At 39.9% G+C, this 16,814-nt stretch overlaps 1 protein-coding gene across 4 annotated transcripts in view; it reads right to left on the reverse strand.

Annotated features, from left to right (window-relative positions):
* SEMA5A (semaphorin 5A) overlaps positions 1 to 16,594 on the reverse strand; it is a 329,582-nt gene extending 312,988 nt beyond the window's left edge. For 2 of the 4 annotated variants that reach the window (XM_027681100.1, XM_027681135.1), the window contains exon 1: positions 16,446 to 16,594. The gene's annotated coding sequence lies outside the window, so the exon portion shown is untranslated. Of the gene's footprint in view, positions 1 to 15,797; positions 15,842 to 15,905; positions 16,114 to 16,445 lie in introns of those variants that run through there. The other 2 variants (XM_027681108.1, XM_027681118.1) reach the window with 2 other exon arrangements.
* Positions 16,595 to 16,814: the final 220 nt, after the last annotated feature.

The raw sequence follows: 16,814 nt of genomic DNA on the forward strand, positions 1-16,814 counted from the left end.
TTAGAAGTGAAACTAAATGAAAATATTAGACATCATGTAAATTAAGAATGAAGAATTTTTTTATCCCCCCAAGAAGCTGTTAAAATGCTCACAACTATTCAACATGAAAAAGAATTGCTTTAAAAAAAAAAACCTGTGAGCAAAGCAATAAAGATCTGTAGACAAATTTGAAAACATGAAAATCAAGTCTCTCACCTTACTTAAAAATCATGTTTAAAAGTAAGAAGTCTTTTTATTTATAACCTCCAAAAATATTTAATAATATACTCTGAATTAAAAAATATGGTCATATATAGTTAAAGTAAAAAAGATAAAAGTAGTATTATTATTTTTTTCTAGATGTTTCTCCTCTAGGAGAATATTTACATATCAACACAGTACTGCTCTCTCTCTCCCATCCCACTCCACTCATATATAGACATATACAGAGACAGTAAGAAACATGTCTTGTTACTGCTATCTGAAAACAAACACAAGAACCAACACCTATACTCAATAAATAAGTCATAAGAAAATCCTATCTTATTTCTACAGGTCATTCCAATGGGTTTTAAAGAAACCTGCTGCTCACAGTCATTAAAAAGCCTATATCTCACTATTGCTCCAGAACCAGGAAGAAGGGGGCAGAGTACCGGAACGAAAAAGTCAGTGCAGACTTTCCCAATACAAGACTAATCTGAACCTACAGTAATTTGCATAAATATTCAAATAATTAATCAAACCATAATACCCAAGCTCTGTTTTTCCTCAAGCTTTACATTCCCCTAATACAGGGATAGCACTTTTCCTCAAGCTTATTTGGCCAAGCTCTATCGGAATGCTACAAATAAAATAGTATAATGTGAAATAAATCACACTCAAACCTGCCAGCTGCCTGTGTGTATATATATATATTATCAGAAATAAGTCAGAATCTACTTATACTCCCAGCTGAAGTCAGCTGGAATTGTACCACTGACTTCCATTCATGCAGAACCATGTTAAATATCTCTGGCCAAGAGTTTGTTTTAATTCCTATGAAACACATTTCACATTTTGATGCCATACAAAGAACAACAATAATAACAGTAAGTCAGCCTTGCATAAAACCATAAAATATTTAAAATAATTATATTAAGATCTGCTTGAATAACAGGGGGTGCTGAATACAATTTAGTGCTTGTGAGCACCTGCAGTATTATATCCAGGATACAATGCTAATTTTAGATTTCTGGATGAATGCCCACTGTAGGATGTGCTATTTTTACTAAGTTCTGACAAGTCCATCCAATGGCACATCTCCACCTCTGAAGTAGTACTGAAAGTCTGCTAAAGTTTCCAGTTACCACTTGGCTCAAAACTGCAAACTACAGAGTTCTCTCACAAAACTGTTCTTCATATTCTGATTAACTTTATACAATTGAATTTATGAATAAAACCAAAACAAATACCTGGAAACAGTGTAACTAAAAGAGTGTGTATTAGTCTCCCCTCCTCCCCTGAAGCATTTCTCATCCAAACACAAAATAATAGTATTTTATATATATTTTTGCAACTTTCAGTTCAATGCACAGAAAAAAACATACAGAAATAGCCTTCACCTTCTAGGCAGACTCTTCCTGCCTCTGCCTTATTAAGTGACAAAACAGAATCAAAAACGTAACAAAACTCCATGCTGATACATCTATTACTATGGTCCACATAATAACATGGATTTTGGGGACCACCATTCACCAGCTTTCAATTCAGACCTGTAAGCCACTGAGTGCAATGAACAATCCAGTTTTACAAGTGAGTTTGTACTACAGAGCTGCTTCTTAGTTTTCCCAAAGAGACATTTTTAACTGAGGTACAGGGTCAGCAAGTTTGGAATGAGCAGTTTAAGATTTCTACCTTTCTACTTACATGAGCTTATTTCCATTACCTGCCACATTTCAACAGGTAGACTGAGACTATTCCGAGAGATATATTCTGTTATGACAGATTTAATACATTTTTAATAATAAAGATTTAAATATGAGCATGGTATTTGGCATGCATCTTGAAGCAAAACATAAGACATAGCTTCTGCCAAACTCTCCAATAAAGACAACACAATAGTTAGGGGGAAATATTAGCCAGAAACAGTTACATGAAACACAAAACCCCCAAGAATGAAAAAGTCTGTATTTATTAAATTAAATGCAAATTTTTCATTCCAATACTTCTGATCTGTTTTTCTGGATTTTCTCAGGTATGCTTAATTAAACTCACTCATCAACACCAGTTTTGTTCAAAAGAGCCATTAATTAATATGGCACAGAGGCAGTTTAGCCCTAAAGGAGTCTGTGACATTTGTTCATAGAGAAGACTGATCATTAATTGCTCCCCTTGTTCTAAGCCTCTTAATGATATTTTTGACACAACACTACAAGTCATTGTGACTTATTCCTCACAGCTAGTGACATCTGCACTATGTTAAGTTAATAAAACTACCTTTGAAGGGTTTTCAAGAAGATATTTAAAGACACAGAGGAAAAAAGGTCTGGATGTGCTGCCAGTGGAATAAAGAAGCTATATTGAATTTTTTTACTATTATCTCAGAGTACACTTTGTATTACAGATAATTCAAGCAAATAGCTTGTGTTCCATATTTACCATAATAAATGGAACTCAGGCAGAAGTTCACTGTGCTATTCCAACCTATTTCAACTGTGCTCCTACACCAATCTAAACCGTAATGTTTCATAGGTCTCCTGCTGATCATAAGTTCTCAAATGAGAAGACTGGCTTTTTGATTGCTTCAGTAAAAAAATTACTTTTTTATTTTTTAAGAAATAAAAGGCGGAGAGTAGAGTCTGGCTCTGGATTATAAAGTAACCACATTACCAAAGATCTCTCTCCAATATATAAAACAAAGTTGTTATCATTTCACACCAAGTACATGCTTTAATTTATGAGATGGTTTTGCTGATTTCTTTTGGATTCCAGAAGTGATTATGCACTTTATAAGTTTGACAAATTAACTTGTTTATCTCTGTAACGTTTATAGTGTCATAGTATCCACAGTCGAGTTCTACTGCAAAGCACATAATAGTTCACTGAAGACACTCAAAGCAAATAACAAACAAGGTGTATAGAAAGTTCGTACCTGGAGAACAGCTGAAAGCCCTGTAGATCCACAGACCTTCAACACACAAATGAGAACAGCGTCCACCCTGAGAGCTGGTGACATTACTTCAGTTAGCCTGACCAAGTTTTCTAACTTGGAATTCAGTTTCTATAGTTCATATTATTTAGCAACTCCTCCTGCCTGACAATAATTTACACTAACACAGCCATCAAGCTTCATGCAGTTATATGTGTGAGAAACTCTGTGTTAAGCATTTCATTAGCTAATTGTATACTTCTAAGTACTTAACAAAAATAGCACAGTGGCAGTGGATATGGTTAGCTGGAACCTTATTTTTCGATCTAGTTCAAAAGGACTCAGATCCTGTGAACAGTCAAGGAGAGACTAAGAGGGTAACACTTGGAGCCCAAGTAGGATGCCAGGTGTGTAGCAGTGGAGAGAAAGAAGAAAGGCTTTCACAATTTTGCAGTTGCCCATCTACTACCTCCCACCACGTTGTTCTCCCACGGCACACAAGCCTGGTTTCCTCTGAAGCTTTCCATTCCCACTCATCCAAAATATCCCATCCCACCTCTTATTTAGACCAGCTGTTTCTACCCTCTTGCCCACCACCTACATCATTATCTTTGCCCCGTAAGTGAGGAATTAAAAAGAAAAAAAAAAACAAAACAAACCCACCCACCTACACAACAGCAGCCACCTTTCTCTGTCCTGAGCTTCAGGACACAAAGCAGCAGGAAAAAAACTGACAGCCCCAAAAGTGCCAGCAGGCTCCTGCCAGCCCAAGTATCCCTGCTTGCTTAGTGTTCAGTGACAGCAATACACTCAGTACAGGCTACAGGAATGCAGGAAAGGTGACCTGTATGTCTTAGACATGATAAAGGTAACAGGACGTTTTGCACACCTTCTGATGGCCAGCTGACAGCTGAGATGGCATGTGGATTGCTCACACAAAATATTTTACCTGCTGGAACACCATCTTGGCTGACTTACTGCAGAGTGAAAGCAAAAAAGAGTAATTCCACCTTGATGGATTAGGCAAAGAATCATGTGTTCATTAATACACATGTAACCTAGAAGCAGAAGGCAGGAGTACCCTGGCCTCCCTTATACCTTAAGCATTGTCATGCACAAGACAGATGTAGCAGAACTGAGCCAAATTACTAAAGAGTAAAGCAAGGAATATTCTGATTTCTTCTTTTTTTGCCTTAAAATGTACACAGAGCAAAAGGGAACTCAACAGAGCATAAGAGCTCATTTTATTAGCATTGCTACACTAAAATGTAGATAACAAACCATGTAGAATTTTTATTTCCAAATTTTTAGGAACATGAAGCAATGCTAATGTCAATCCTCAATATTCCACACCCCTTCACTATCATTAAGCCACCTCACCTTTAATTGAGAACCCTATAAAAGCAACACGTTCCTGTACATTATCTGAAACAACATATTGGGACCTATTGATGCCATTTTCAGAGCTACAGCTGCAGTTAGAGAGAACACAACCTGAAGATTTTAGAAATTAATGCATAACAACTGTACTTAAATCTTACACAGTACAGACTGAATCACAGCCTGCAGCAAGACTGCATGGCAAGATATACCATCAAATCAGAGGCAAACTACAGAGAAATACTTGCAATTACAAAGTGTTCATCAGCTTTCAGAGAAGTTTATTAAAGCCTCAAATACCCATGTACATTCTTATTAGTGTAGTCCAATTAGCCTGTCCATGTTTCTGGTCCATCTAAATTAACATAACGTCATAATTTACAAAAATTCTACTGATTTGATTGTATTTTCTAAATCCAGTCAAATCACACACATAATCACATTTGCCTTTAAAAGATCCCGCTATAGCCATCATGAAAGATTAATTTAAATTATATTTCTTTTATTCACTCTTTTTCCCTCATCTGTAAAAGGTGCTGCACTTATCCCTGCAGTCCAGCTTGCCAGAATAAAGTTAAGAAGTTTATGAATTTTAGGTATTGCACATAATCAATATATGATGCCAATATTTCTTTGCTCTTCAAAGAGATGAGTTCTTCAGAGCTCAAAATAAAACTATCAACTATCAGAACAGTGTCCTGATCTTTATTTCAATTCACTTTGTCTTTCAGAATGATCTCGTGCACTAACCACTGGACTGAAGCTGATAAGTTGTTCCCAGCAGAAAGGCTTCTCTGTCCTTCTACTATTACTTTGTGTGGGATACTATAGCAGAATTTTCACTAAACAAATGAAGGAAGCATATTATCTAGCCAGTGCCACTGCTTGACAAGCTAGAATAGACTGTAAGAATGTATGTGACTGCATGTGTGTGTATGTACAGAAGGGGAAAAAAAAAAGCATGCCCCCATGCAAGCACCTCTAAATATATATGTAGGAACTGGAAGGTGAGGTTAATTTTGGCCATGCATAGAGTAAACCAGGAAACATTTATAAATGCTGGTTTCAAAGTTCTTTAAGAAATTGCAAGTATCACAGATATATTTTATTACTGAAACAAAGCTTTTAAATTATAGATAAGTTTTACTGTCAGGAAGGAGCATTACTCTGATCTAGTCATCTAAGTAGAATAATTCTGGTCACTAAGCCCCAACCAACAATTTCTACACAGAAATTATTGCTCAAATGAGTTCTATCAAAGTCTTCATTTAATTAATATACATTTGTCACACATTACTAAAGTATCTATCAACATTGTAGTGTTACTATACAGATGTGTTATACCTGATCGTTATTTGATGGTTCAGAACCTTGAGCAAACCAAACATGTCACCTGCCACTTGCAGGCAGCTGCTAGGCAACAGAAATGCCAGAGGAAGGCAGTTAGCTAGCGTCTCCAGCCTATCCCACGTCATGCTGCATAAGACCCCAGAATCATTAAATCATAGAATGGTTAGGGTTGGAAGGAACCTTAGAGGTCATAGAATCATTAAGGTTGGAAAAGACCTCCAAGATCATCACATCCAACCTTTGACTGAACTCCACTGTGACAACTAAACCATAGCACTAGATGCCATGTCCAGTCATTTCTTGAACACTTCCAAGAATAATGACTTCACCACTTCCTGGGCAGCCTGTTTCAATGTTTTATCACCCTTTCAGTGAAGGAATTCTTCCTGATGTCCAACCTGAACCTCTCCTGGCATAGCTTGAGGCCATTTCCTCTTGTCCTGTTGCTAGTTGCCTGGGAGAAGAAGCCAACCTCCACCTTGCTACAACCTCCTTTCATGTAAATCATCTAATTCCAATCCCCCTGCCATGGACAGGGAACCTTCCACTAGACCAGGTTACTCAAAGCCCCATCCAGCCTGTTTTTTAATACCTCCAGGGATGGGGAATCCACAGCCTCTCTGGACAACCTCCTCACTATCTTCACAATAAAGAATTTCTTCCTAATATTGAATCTAAACCTATCCTCCTTCAGCTTAGGGCCATTCTGCCATGTCCTACTGTTACATGCCCTTGTGAAAACTCTCTCCAGCTTTCTTGTAGGCCCCCTTTAGGTACTGACAGGTGCCACGAGGTCTCCTCAGAGCCTTCTCTTCCCCAGGCTGAACAGCTCCAACTCTCTCAGTCTGTCCTTACAGGACAGGTGCTCCAGCTCTGCTCTCTGCTGGACTCATTCCAACAAGGTCTGGATATATTAGAAACTTGGCAAAAGCGGTAAATCTTTCAGGAGTTACTGAAGTAGAACCTTAAGTGAGGAAGGTTTAAAAGAAAAAAAAAGTTCAAAGCTGATATTTAAATACAAGCTAGAGTCTACAGAATCTTTTCTACAGGAAGTGTAAAAATATTACATACACTACCAGAAGTATGAGAAGTATCTTACCATTTCCATAATTCTGCACAGTGCTGACCTATAGTGGAATGCACTGAGAGCGATTATACCAGACAAAAATGATTCTGTCTGTAGATGCCTTGGGGTAAGCATGTTGTATTTCCATTCATTTTTTAACAGCTAGGTATACCACCAGAAAAACTGGATAACAGAACATTGATGCTAAAGTTTTCTCTGTTGATGAGTTCCTGGGACCAAGGTATAAGTGTCGTCTACAAAAATTGGATCCATTGCCAGTTGTGCAATAATTACACACTTGAGACAGACAGTGATCATTTATTTCAGAGTTGCACAAGCCTGGATGTTCACTGGAATTTCACAAATCAAGCACACCAACTATCAAAACTTTTTACTATTTATATGTTTTAGCAAACAAAGGAATTGGCTACAAGTTACACAGTTCTCTTATTAATTAATATTCTATCTTCTATAGGTTACTGATTCTCTGTCTTCTCAACCTAATTTGTTCACATGCTCAGTCTTTCTCTTCCTTTGAGTCAGTGAATTTCTTGGTGGTCTTCTTACCAGTGGTCGGGCAGTTGCTGATCACAACTTCCCCCTTACAGAATTACGTTTTACCCAGTTGGAGCTGATTTCAGCATAATTGCCAACTTGGCTCTGTTAGTTTCTTCCATGCCTTGAGAGTTCTGCCAGTTGTCTTTTTGGCCCATAAATTCTGCATTCTTTGAGTCCAGTATAAGTGGACATCCTTGTTCCCAAGCTTTGTTAACCTCCTGCTAGGTCTGAGATTATTGAAGCATGCCAAGCCATAAACCTTAACAAGGCAATTCTGCCAAGTAATTTGTTTTTCTAATACCTGGACAACACTTAGAGTTTGCTTGTTAGCTACTACCTGTTTCATGGATTAAATCTCCCTTCTGGTTGATTAGGCTTGAAAGTGTACAAAGATCAAACATCAAAGAACATCCCTTCCTAAGAAAATTTTATATACTCCATAATTTGCAACATAAAGACTACAGTTGTGAGCCTAAATACTGCTGAAATAATGAATTTTTGGAACTACTGTTGCAAAAAGAAGCTAAGAAACAACATTTCAGAAGAAGATACTAATAATTTATACACTAGTTGCCAACGCTAAGGCTGAAGAGATTATCTTCGGCTCATCGCTTTCTCCCTAGTAAGCTGCCTACAAGAGCAATTCCAAACTATTTTCAGTCACAGTATGACATGTAAACCTGAACAATATAATACTGAGTTTCGTTAACTCAAATCCTTACAACTCAGTCACAAAAGTAAAGCTCCTATGAGCACTCCAGTTCACATAAACCTAATATTTTTGGGACTACTAATACAATTATGAAAGTCAATCCAGATGCTATTACGAAGCTAAAGGTTGGCTTTTTTCTCTCTTCTTAATGTTTTGGGATGAAGGCTGCCATTAGAAGTACCTAAAAGGCAATACAAATGATATTCAGGAAGATCCAGACAGTTTTCCCAAGACTGCTCATCCTGATTGTCAACTATCTATAGATATTAATACAAACACTCATAGAAACACTATTCTTCAAATGAAGATTGATTTGTAGGAAACAACTTTTTATGTGGAAGCAAGAACATTCAACACATGCAAAATTTCTTAAAAGGCTTAGAAAGTTTTAGTCAAAAAGTAAGCAGGAAGGAAAGAAGGTACTCAAATATACCATAAAGCAACATTTCCCACAATACAGAAAGAGGAGACAAGACCCTGGCCTGGCAAGAAGTAAACCCAACATGTTAGTTAAAAACAGAAGTCTCTAGATCCTCAGGTCTCACCTGTAATCAGGTTCTCTAGACTTGATCTATGGCTACAGACAAATCTTCGAACGTGTCAGTGTGTGCTGAGATCTAGGAACAGGCCTGTTGTCAACTGCTCTGCTCATTGTGAATGCCATTTTCAAAATTTTCAGTGTTGGCATTGTTAGAAATTTGGGACTTATAAAAAAAGTCAAGGTTGATGGGAGTAGCAGAGAAAAAACCCAAACCACTTGTTTAAATGACTCTTTTAAGGGAAATGTTAAATCTACAAAATAAACAAATACATGCAATTATAAACCAAGCCTGATTTATACAGAATTCACAATAAATCAGAGAGGTAAGTTAAGCACATGAATTGTTAATCATAAACAAACCAAGCTTGCTATATTTCCAGGCAATTCTTATTAAAATATTAGTGATATGCCTCTGCAACAAACTAGTTCTTTTTTGAGCAGAAGTTGAAGGACAAGCTTTGTCAACAGTCATCCTATAAAAAGACTAATGTGTCTTTTTCCCAAGAGGCAGGGAATGAGTTCATAGAGTACTCAAAGGAAAACAAAACGTTTGCTCAAGTTATTTTAAGAGCACTTTATGATTATGGGTTTGAGAGACAAATATAAAGACTCAAGTTAAATATCAGAATTAAGTGTTTACCTCTAGTTCAAGATCATTTTTCTTCAAAACTCAATACTAATCTCACTGGCCTTCAGATTAAATACATTTGAAAACAATCTTCCCTGCCAGTTATAGATAACTGAGCAAAAATGGGATTTTCTAATAAAAGCTACTTATAGAAAGGATATTGAAGGAAAAAAAACCTCAAGTCACGCCACCCAGACAATTCATTTAATTTGAAACAACAGACAACAATGGTAAAAAAGACAGTGATTCAGCTCTAGAGCCCTGATCTCTCCTTTTGCTGTTGTTCCTAGTTACACTTTTTTTTTGGTAAAAAAAAGTTGCAGGATGATGCCCAAGCTTCACTGGTTCATCTTCTGTATGAAAGATATTAAATAATGCTTCAGATAAAGAGCCTAACACCATGTGCTCAGGAAAGCAATAGAATATAAATTGGAAAATCTTGTAACTTTCTTGGACAATTCAGAAAAGCCTGTAAACTCTGACCAAACTTTACAACAGAATTACATCACTTCAACAAGTCTCCAGAGCCTAGGGTAACAGCATTTTAGGACTCTTATCCTATGCATCAAGAGAAGTTTTTCTTCCCACAAACACCAACCTCACCTCTTGTACATCTCTAGATCTGTAAGTGTGAACTCATGCTCTTGGCATATGAATGTAGAAGGGTTTTGTGGTTTTGTACTATCAATTACAACAGCATGTACCAGAATCCATTATAATTTTTCAATAGAATGAGGTCTGACAGACAAATCCTGCAAGATTGAACTTCAGTTTTTAACAGGTTATTACCCTGAATTTTCCCACTTCTGATACACTCAAGGGCAATGCAATGAGGCATTGCCTCTCAGGTACCTCACTCCTCAGGAGATGAGTTTAGATTGCTGGTGAAGACACGTATATACCCATGCCTAAGTCCATTTGCAACCTCCACAAGAAAGCTTTATAACAGAAAGCAATTTAACATAACACATAGCTGCATGGATACACTCTAAACCACTGACGCAAAATCCAACAAGTTTCACTGTTATTTGAGAGACTAATCAGAATTTATTCTGCAATCTTCTTCTCCCCTCCTTCCTCACCTGACAGTAGCCGTTGCACACCTGCAGTTACACTGAAACCAATGCCTATAGGGCCTTACTGGGATCAGTGGCCATGGGTACTTCAAAGACAAAGTGTTGAGAGGATCAGTTCCTTAATACTGTTTGCGCTATGGTTCCACACTAGCACAACTAAAAGGACCCCACAGACAATTGACTGACATAAAGTTTCAGAATTTCCAAGAAGAACAACAAACTACAACAGCACTCTCTAACTCCATTTAGACTTGCCTGCCTTTGAAGAACACAGCATACAGCAGTTTTTGGGTCACAAAGTCAAGCTTTTAATAGAGGACAGGAATTAAGGGGGTTTTCTGGTTGGTTGTTTGGGTATTTCTGAAGTATTTAATCAAGTGAGGGCCAGATTATGGATTTACAGGTCAGAAAAAAAGTGCAAGAGACAACAACAGTACCAACATCACCTTTAGCAACTTGAGCACCACAGCTAGTTCATGAGTCTCATAAGAGTCATTAGATTCTTGGCCTAGCCCAGGCTGATACACCTTGAAGAGCACTATCAGAAAACAGTCCATTCCCTTCCAAAGTTGAAATCCCATCTTTTGGCTAAGATATGAGTCCCGTGTTGCAACATTGGGTAATATAACATCAGACACTAGCAGCAATTTTGTGTACATACTCTCCCCTCAACATTCTTAGGAAGTATTTCAATATCATTGCTTATGTTTAAAAATCAACAAGGAAAAGCATGCATGGAGCAAGAGAAGTAGACAAAAATTAGAATACACACACACACTGTTTTTATGACGAAAACTAATAAAACAACCATACAGCCCTACTGCAAGTTCAGACTAAGAAAGCAAATGAGACATAAGAGGCCATCAACAACCAAACTCAGATTAAGTAACATAGCAGCCCAAAGACTGTGGATAATCTCTTTTTGCAGTCTCCAACTTTGGCTTAGTAAAGAAACCCTAAAACTCTGCCAGACTTTGAGAGACACAAAGCAACACACATGACCTATCCTCCAGTAACTGGCAAGGCCAGGAGTTTTTCCTCAAGTACTCGGCAATTTCACTATCAGACAAGGTCAACAGAAAGGGCTTTATCCCATACATCTTCTCTCATAACAAGGTGATCTCAGCAGTGCTCCCAGGGTACACTTTCTAACTAAGGGTTTTTGCCAATGCAAAAGTTAGTGGGCTTCCAGTGAAAGCAGGTCACTGAAACAACACAGATGATGAGAAAACACACATGGACAGGAAAAAAAAAAAAAGCAACAGGAATTTCTGAAGTGACTTCATGCTGAAGAAAACACAGTGCAAAACAACTGCCTAGTATTTTTTAAAACCACAGCACAAATACTCATTCGCATACCTTTGGAGAGTTCACCAGCAATAGAAAGGACTGATTCAGCAACAAGATTACTGTGGGTCAGAAGAACAGGGCCCAAAATTATTTAAATATTTCTCCCCAGCTACAGAGGTCTTACAGTTAACTTTATATTAAACATTCCCAGTTAAACCCAAGTCTAACCAGAAATCACATTTCAATAGTATTCTGGCTTTCCACCTAGACTAAGAATTCAGAAAAGGAAGACAGCAGCAAAGAAAGCAGCTCAGTTTTGAAATGCAGAGAAGGGGTAGGGAAAAGAAGGGTGAAAATCTCACAATTCACAGCAAAACACATCTTTTCAGCCTACTCAATTCATGTATAAGCCAATCCTGCAGCCATTGCATGTTCTCTAATTTATTCATCACATGTATTTAGTAAAGCCTAGGAATGCACCCCAGTATTACAGAGAGAGGAGAGTAACAGGCTGCATTTCAGCATTTTCACAGTTATAATTTCTCTGAGCTTCTCCTAAACCCAACAAATACTGCTAAGTGGATGCATGATGCTGTTCATCTAGCAAGGGGTTAAAAAATCAGAATATTATATGCCACAGATTCAGAGCTGCTCAATCAATATCTCCTAAATGAAACACTAATCTCCATTACTGGGGTTGGTAACCATAAAAAGGTTGACCAGTTCTGTCAGAAATTAAGATCCAACAATTCTAAGGTATACTGGAGCTCAGGGATATATCCTGATTTAAAAAACTAGAAAAGCAATGAAAACCCATATTATCTGGCTATCGCACAAGAAATTTCATAACACAGATAAGCTAATTGGAGATAAGTCTGGAAATGATAGTGCATCTGACATGCTACATAGCATTTAACCTTTCTAAACAAATTATTCAAACTATTTGCAAAGAAAAGATAACATTTGAAAAGGTAAGTTTTAACAGTTGAGTTAAACTCAAGAATTTCACTGCAAGGGCCACAGTGCAGACTTTGTATCAACTCCAGCTTTCTGCTACTATCAGTAACAACTGACAAATATCTGCTCTTTTGTGAAGTTGCTGGACTTTCTCATATACACTGGGAAACAAGCAGATTTCTTCCAAAAAGGTTCCCAAATGAAGATTCATTTTATTAATATATTTATATAAAAACTATCAGTATGGAGAAAAAGAGTTGATTCTATACAGCAGACAACTGGATTGCATCAATGTTCCTCAGGGAAAACACAAATTTGAGAACAGATGCATGAACACATACACTAAATAACAAAAGATTTGCATGCTTTATACTTTGGAATATACATTCTAGCAAAAAATCAAGAGGACACAAATTAGACTGCAGTTTGGGGATCATTAACTTGGTTTACATTTGCTACTTTCCTGACAAATGTTAAACGAATGTGCTATAGTTAAATGCAAACTGGCAAATTTCTTAAATAAATCATGTGAAATATTTATGAAGCAAACTAAAATAAACCCCCCCTCCTTCTTTGGAAACAGTTTGCCGTTTTAACAACAGATTTAACGGTGAACCACACCTCAACTTCACATGTCAGGCTGTGATGTTCCCCGGGTGTCTGTAAGAACTGCAGATAGCAGAGTGCCACCTGCCTTTCACGGGTCACAGTTGCAATACTGCAGCCTAGAAATTAAATCCAGACTACAGCCAACAGTTGGCAAACATATCTCAAAAGGGTCAGTTTGAAAAGTATTTATAGTGTTTGGGAAAAAAAAAAAGAAAACAAAAAGCACCAACCAAACAAGAACAAAAACACAAACAAACAAACACTTCATTCTTTTTAATCAGCTACAGCTTTACAAAACACATTAGGAAAAAACAAATGTATAGTCTGTAACTTAAAATTGCTTCCAAATAGGAATGTATACACATGCCAAAGAGGATAAAAGGATGATAATGAAGAGAAACAGACCGATTAGCAATAATTTGGAGAACTCAGCACTGACAAGAATGCCCATTAAACATCTCCATAAAATGATGTTAAAGAAAAGGAGAAGTTCTTCAGTGCTGCTTCCTATAATTACGGCAGCAGCAATATCAATTCATCTCAGGAGCCATAGTAACTTCAGAACATATACTACCAAACATCAAGAGCATATCAAAATTTTATAAACCAGATGTTAAATCTAAAGCTAAATTGTATTTCACTGCTATTCAGAAGTCCGTCATCACAACACATTAACCAAGTATTAGATACCGCTTTACATTAAATAGCACAGTGTAGGATTACACACACTCTCCTCCCCACTATCAACCGATACTACTGGTAGTACACACCTACTATCAACTGATAGTACTATCAGCTATCCACTTACATGTCCTACAGCACAGAAATAAGACCCAGCCAACACTGGTGATAAAGCTGTTGCAGACCAGAGGGCAGAAAGGGGTCTGTCTGCTCCTGCTCACCCCAGGAGTTCAGCTGCTCCCTTGGCTGAATTCCTACTCCCAACTTCTAACACAAAAGCCAGAATTGCAGGACACTTACATTTTATTTCTGCATTTCACAGCTCGTAGCATACAGTTTACTCACTGGAAAGTAATGAACTTCATTCATTGAAAATCCTGTATTTGTGCAAGGCTACATCAACAAAAGTCAGAATCCACGTGGTTTCCCTAAGTAGCTGGGGGAAGAGAAGTTAAAAAACAAACCACCACACAACTCCTTCTTCTGGAAACAGCAGCAACACACAGTTACCACCCTCTGCATCTCTGCCCAACAGGAAATAAGTACAACAAACCTGCTACAACCATGTTTATGGATCATTACAAAGTGCACAGGCACTCCTCAGTATTTTGAGAAAACAGTTCTGGTTAAAGATTAAAACAAATGAGACACTACAGATATTAATGCCTTCAGCTTTGTCAACCAAAACAAAACAGTTGCGACATCCCAAGGAATAAGCAGTACAACTTAAAAGCAAGTATTTACACTACTTATTTCAAAACAACCTCTCAAACAGAGAAGTAAACAGCCACACTCCAGAGCAAAACTTTAGCGCTCAGCAGGACTCCTCACAGCTGTTCAGCATTAAAATGAGAAAATGAGATGAATTCATCAGCAAACGTAATAAAGTTAGATTATCAGTACCTGCCAGAAAGGAAGGTGGGAACACAGCACAAAACGCAGAAGTCTACCAAACTCTTTCACTAGACTAAGCAAAGTACCTAAGGCCATACCTCAGCCTTTCAAGGCAGTAACACACTTTTGATTGAGCATGTGTTATATATATGACATCACCAAGTTCAACAATTCTTGGTAAATCAGACTTCACTAAACTGAGTCAGTCTTATATAACAACTGGTACATGCTCAAAGTGCTAGAACTAAGATTTGAGTTCAATTTCCATTATGAAAAAAATCTGTTTTACAGCGCTGTAGCTGTGCTAGCATCACACCAGTTTTTTACACCAAAATTCAAACCAAGAGTGGTTAGTCAGCTTTCAGAAAACACAATCTTCAGATGCACTACCTTAGGGCTGTCAGAGCATGCTATCACTGTAACTTTAACAACACAGTCTAGTTTTAGGATGTCTTTCTCAGCTGTAAACTTGCAAATTCGAACCATCTTCACAAGGATGAGTGTGCCTGCATGTACAGATCTATCCTGCCAATAGTTCAGTCTGCTGAAGGAACAGATGCACTTACAGCTCCCTCCACGCCTGCTGCCCCCCAGAAATAATCCTGGGCAGATTATCGTTGTGTCAATCTACAATTCACAGTCAGCATCTGGAATGATACAAACAAACCCTAATAGTTGTAATTTGTCTGGTAAGCAATCCTCACGGAATGATGGATTTATACAACTGACCGAGGTGTTTCCATCTGCATTGTTGCGGAATGGTAACTCAAACTCCCTGATTCAGAAAGTGCCAAAATACACTCACACCACGAAACGAAGACAGTCCAGTTAAATAACATCGAGAATGAAAGTCCGTCAGGGCTTTAAATCGTACTACACGAACATCCCACTGAAAACCCCATGTTTCTCAGACAACTGCCAGCGCCTTTCACTCCACTTCTGCTCTCACCAGAAGACGAGGCTAAGCAAACTTCACTTGCCAAAGCGTGACAAAACCCCTCCAAAACGTTTCGGAGCCAGCGGCTGCCTCCCAGCTGCCTCAGCGACCGCAACGCACCTCACGCTTCTGTGCGAGAACGCGCTCCCGCGAGTGCGACCCCGAGGGCGGGAGCGGCGCGGGGGTCCCACTGCGCGGAGCTCCGGCGGGGATGATCCGGGCTTCAGCCCCGCTGCAGATGCGGCTGCCTGCCCATCTGGTTTTTATTTCTCCCTAGCGAACAGCACTGTCTTCGAGGAGAACGGCCACTCGTTTTGGAAGGCTCGGTGGACTTTCAGGGGTGGGGCCGGGCAATGCCCGATTCGGGCTCCGGGAGCCGGCAGCGCTCCCCGCCACCGGTCCCCGGCGGCAGCGCCGCTGCGCCTCGCCGCCAGCTCCCCCTGCCGGCAGCCACCCGCTGCGCCGCCCAGACCCCGACCCCGGCCGGCCTCTGCGCCCCCTGGGGCGCCCGGCGGAGCCAGGGGCGCAGCCCCGCGAACCCCAAGCGAAGTGGCCCCGGGCAGGGAGCGGGCGGCCGGGGACGTGCCATCCCTGCGGCACTCCAACCCCCCAGCCCGAGCCTGGCGCCGGCGCGTGGGGAGAGGGGCCGGGAGGGGTTACCTGGAGGCGCCGTGGGCTGCACGCCGCAGGCGGGCGGGCGGGCTGCGGCGCCGCGATGGTGCCCGCTTCCCTGCTCACGCTGCCATGGCCGCAGCCCCGCCGAGCCGCCCGCGCTCCGCTCGCTCCAACCAAGTTTGCGGCGCGGCAGCTGCGCGCCTCGCCCGGCGGCCGGACCCAGCGCCCCGCCGCGGGGGCGGAGCAGCGGCAGCCGGGCGGCCGCCCGTCTCCGGCGATGCCGTGCGCGGCTCGGCTCGTCCCGTAGCCGGCGCTGCCCCGGGCTGGGGCGATCTCGTATTACTCCCCTCCCTCCCCCTGCGCTCCCTCCTCCGGGCCAGGCGAGAAGTTGCAACTGGTTGAGATGTTTGTGCT

This window comes from Neopelma chrysocephalum, unplaced genomic scaffold (genome assembly GCF_003984885.1).
Source record: "Neopelma chrysocephalum unplaced genomic scaffold, ASM398488v2 Primary Assembly neopelma1_22b, whole genome shotgun sequence".
NCBI classification, from domain to species: Eukaryota; Metazoa; Chordata; class Aves; order Passeriformes; family Pipridae; genus Neopelma; species Neopelma chrysocephalum.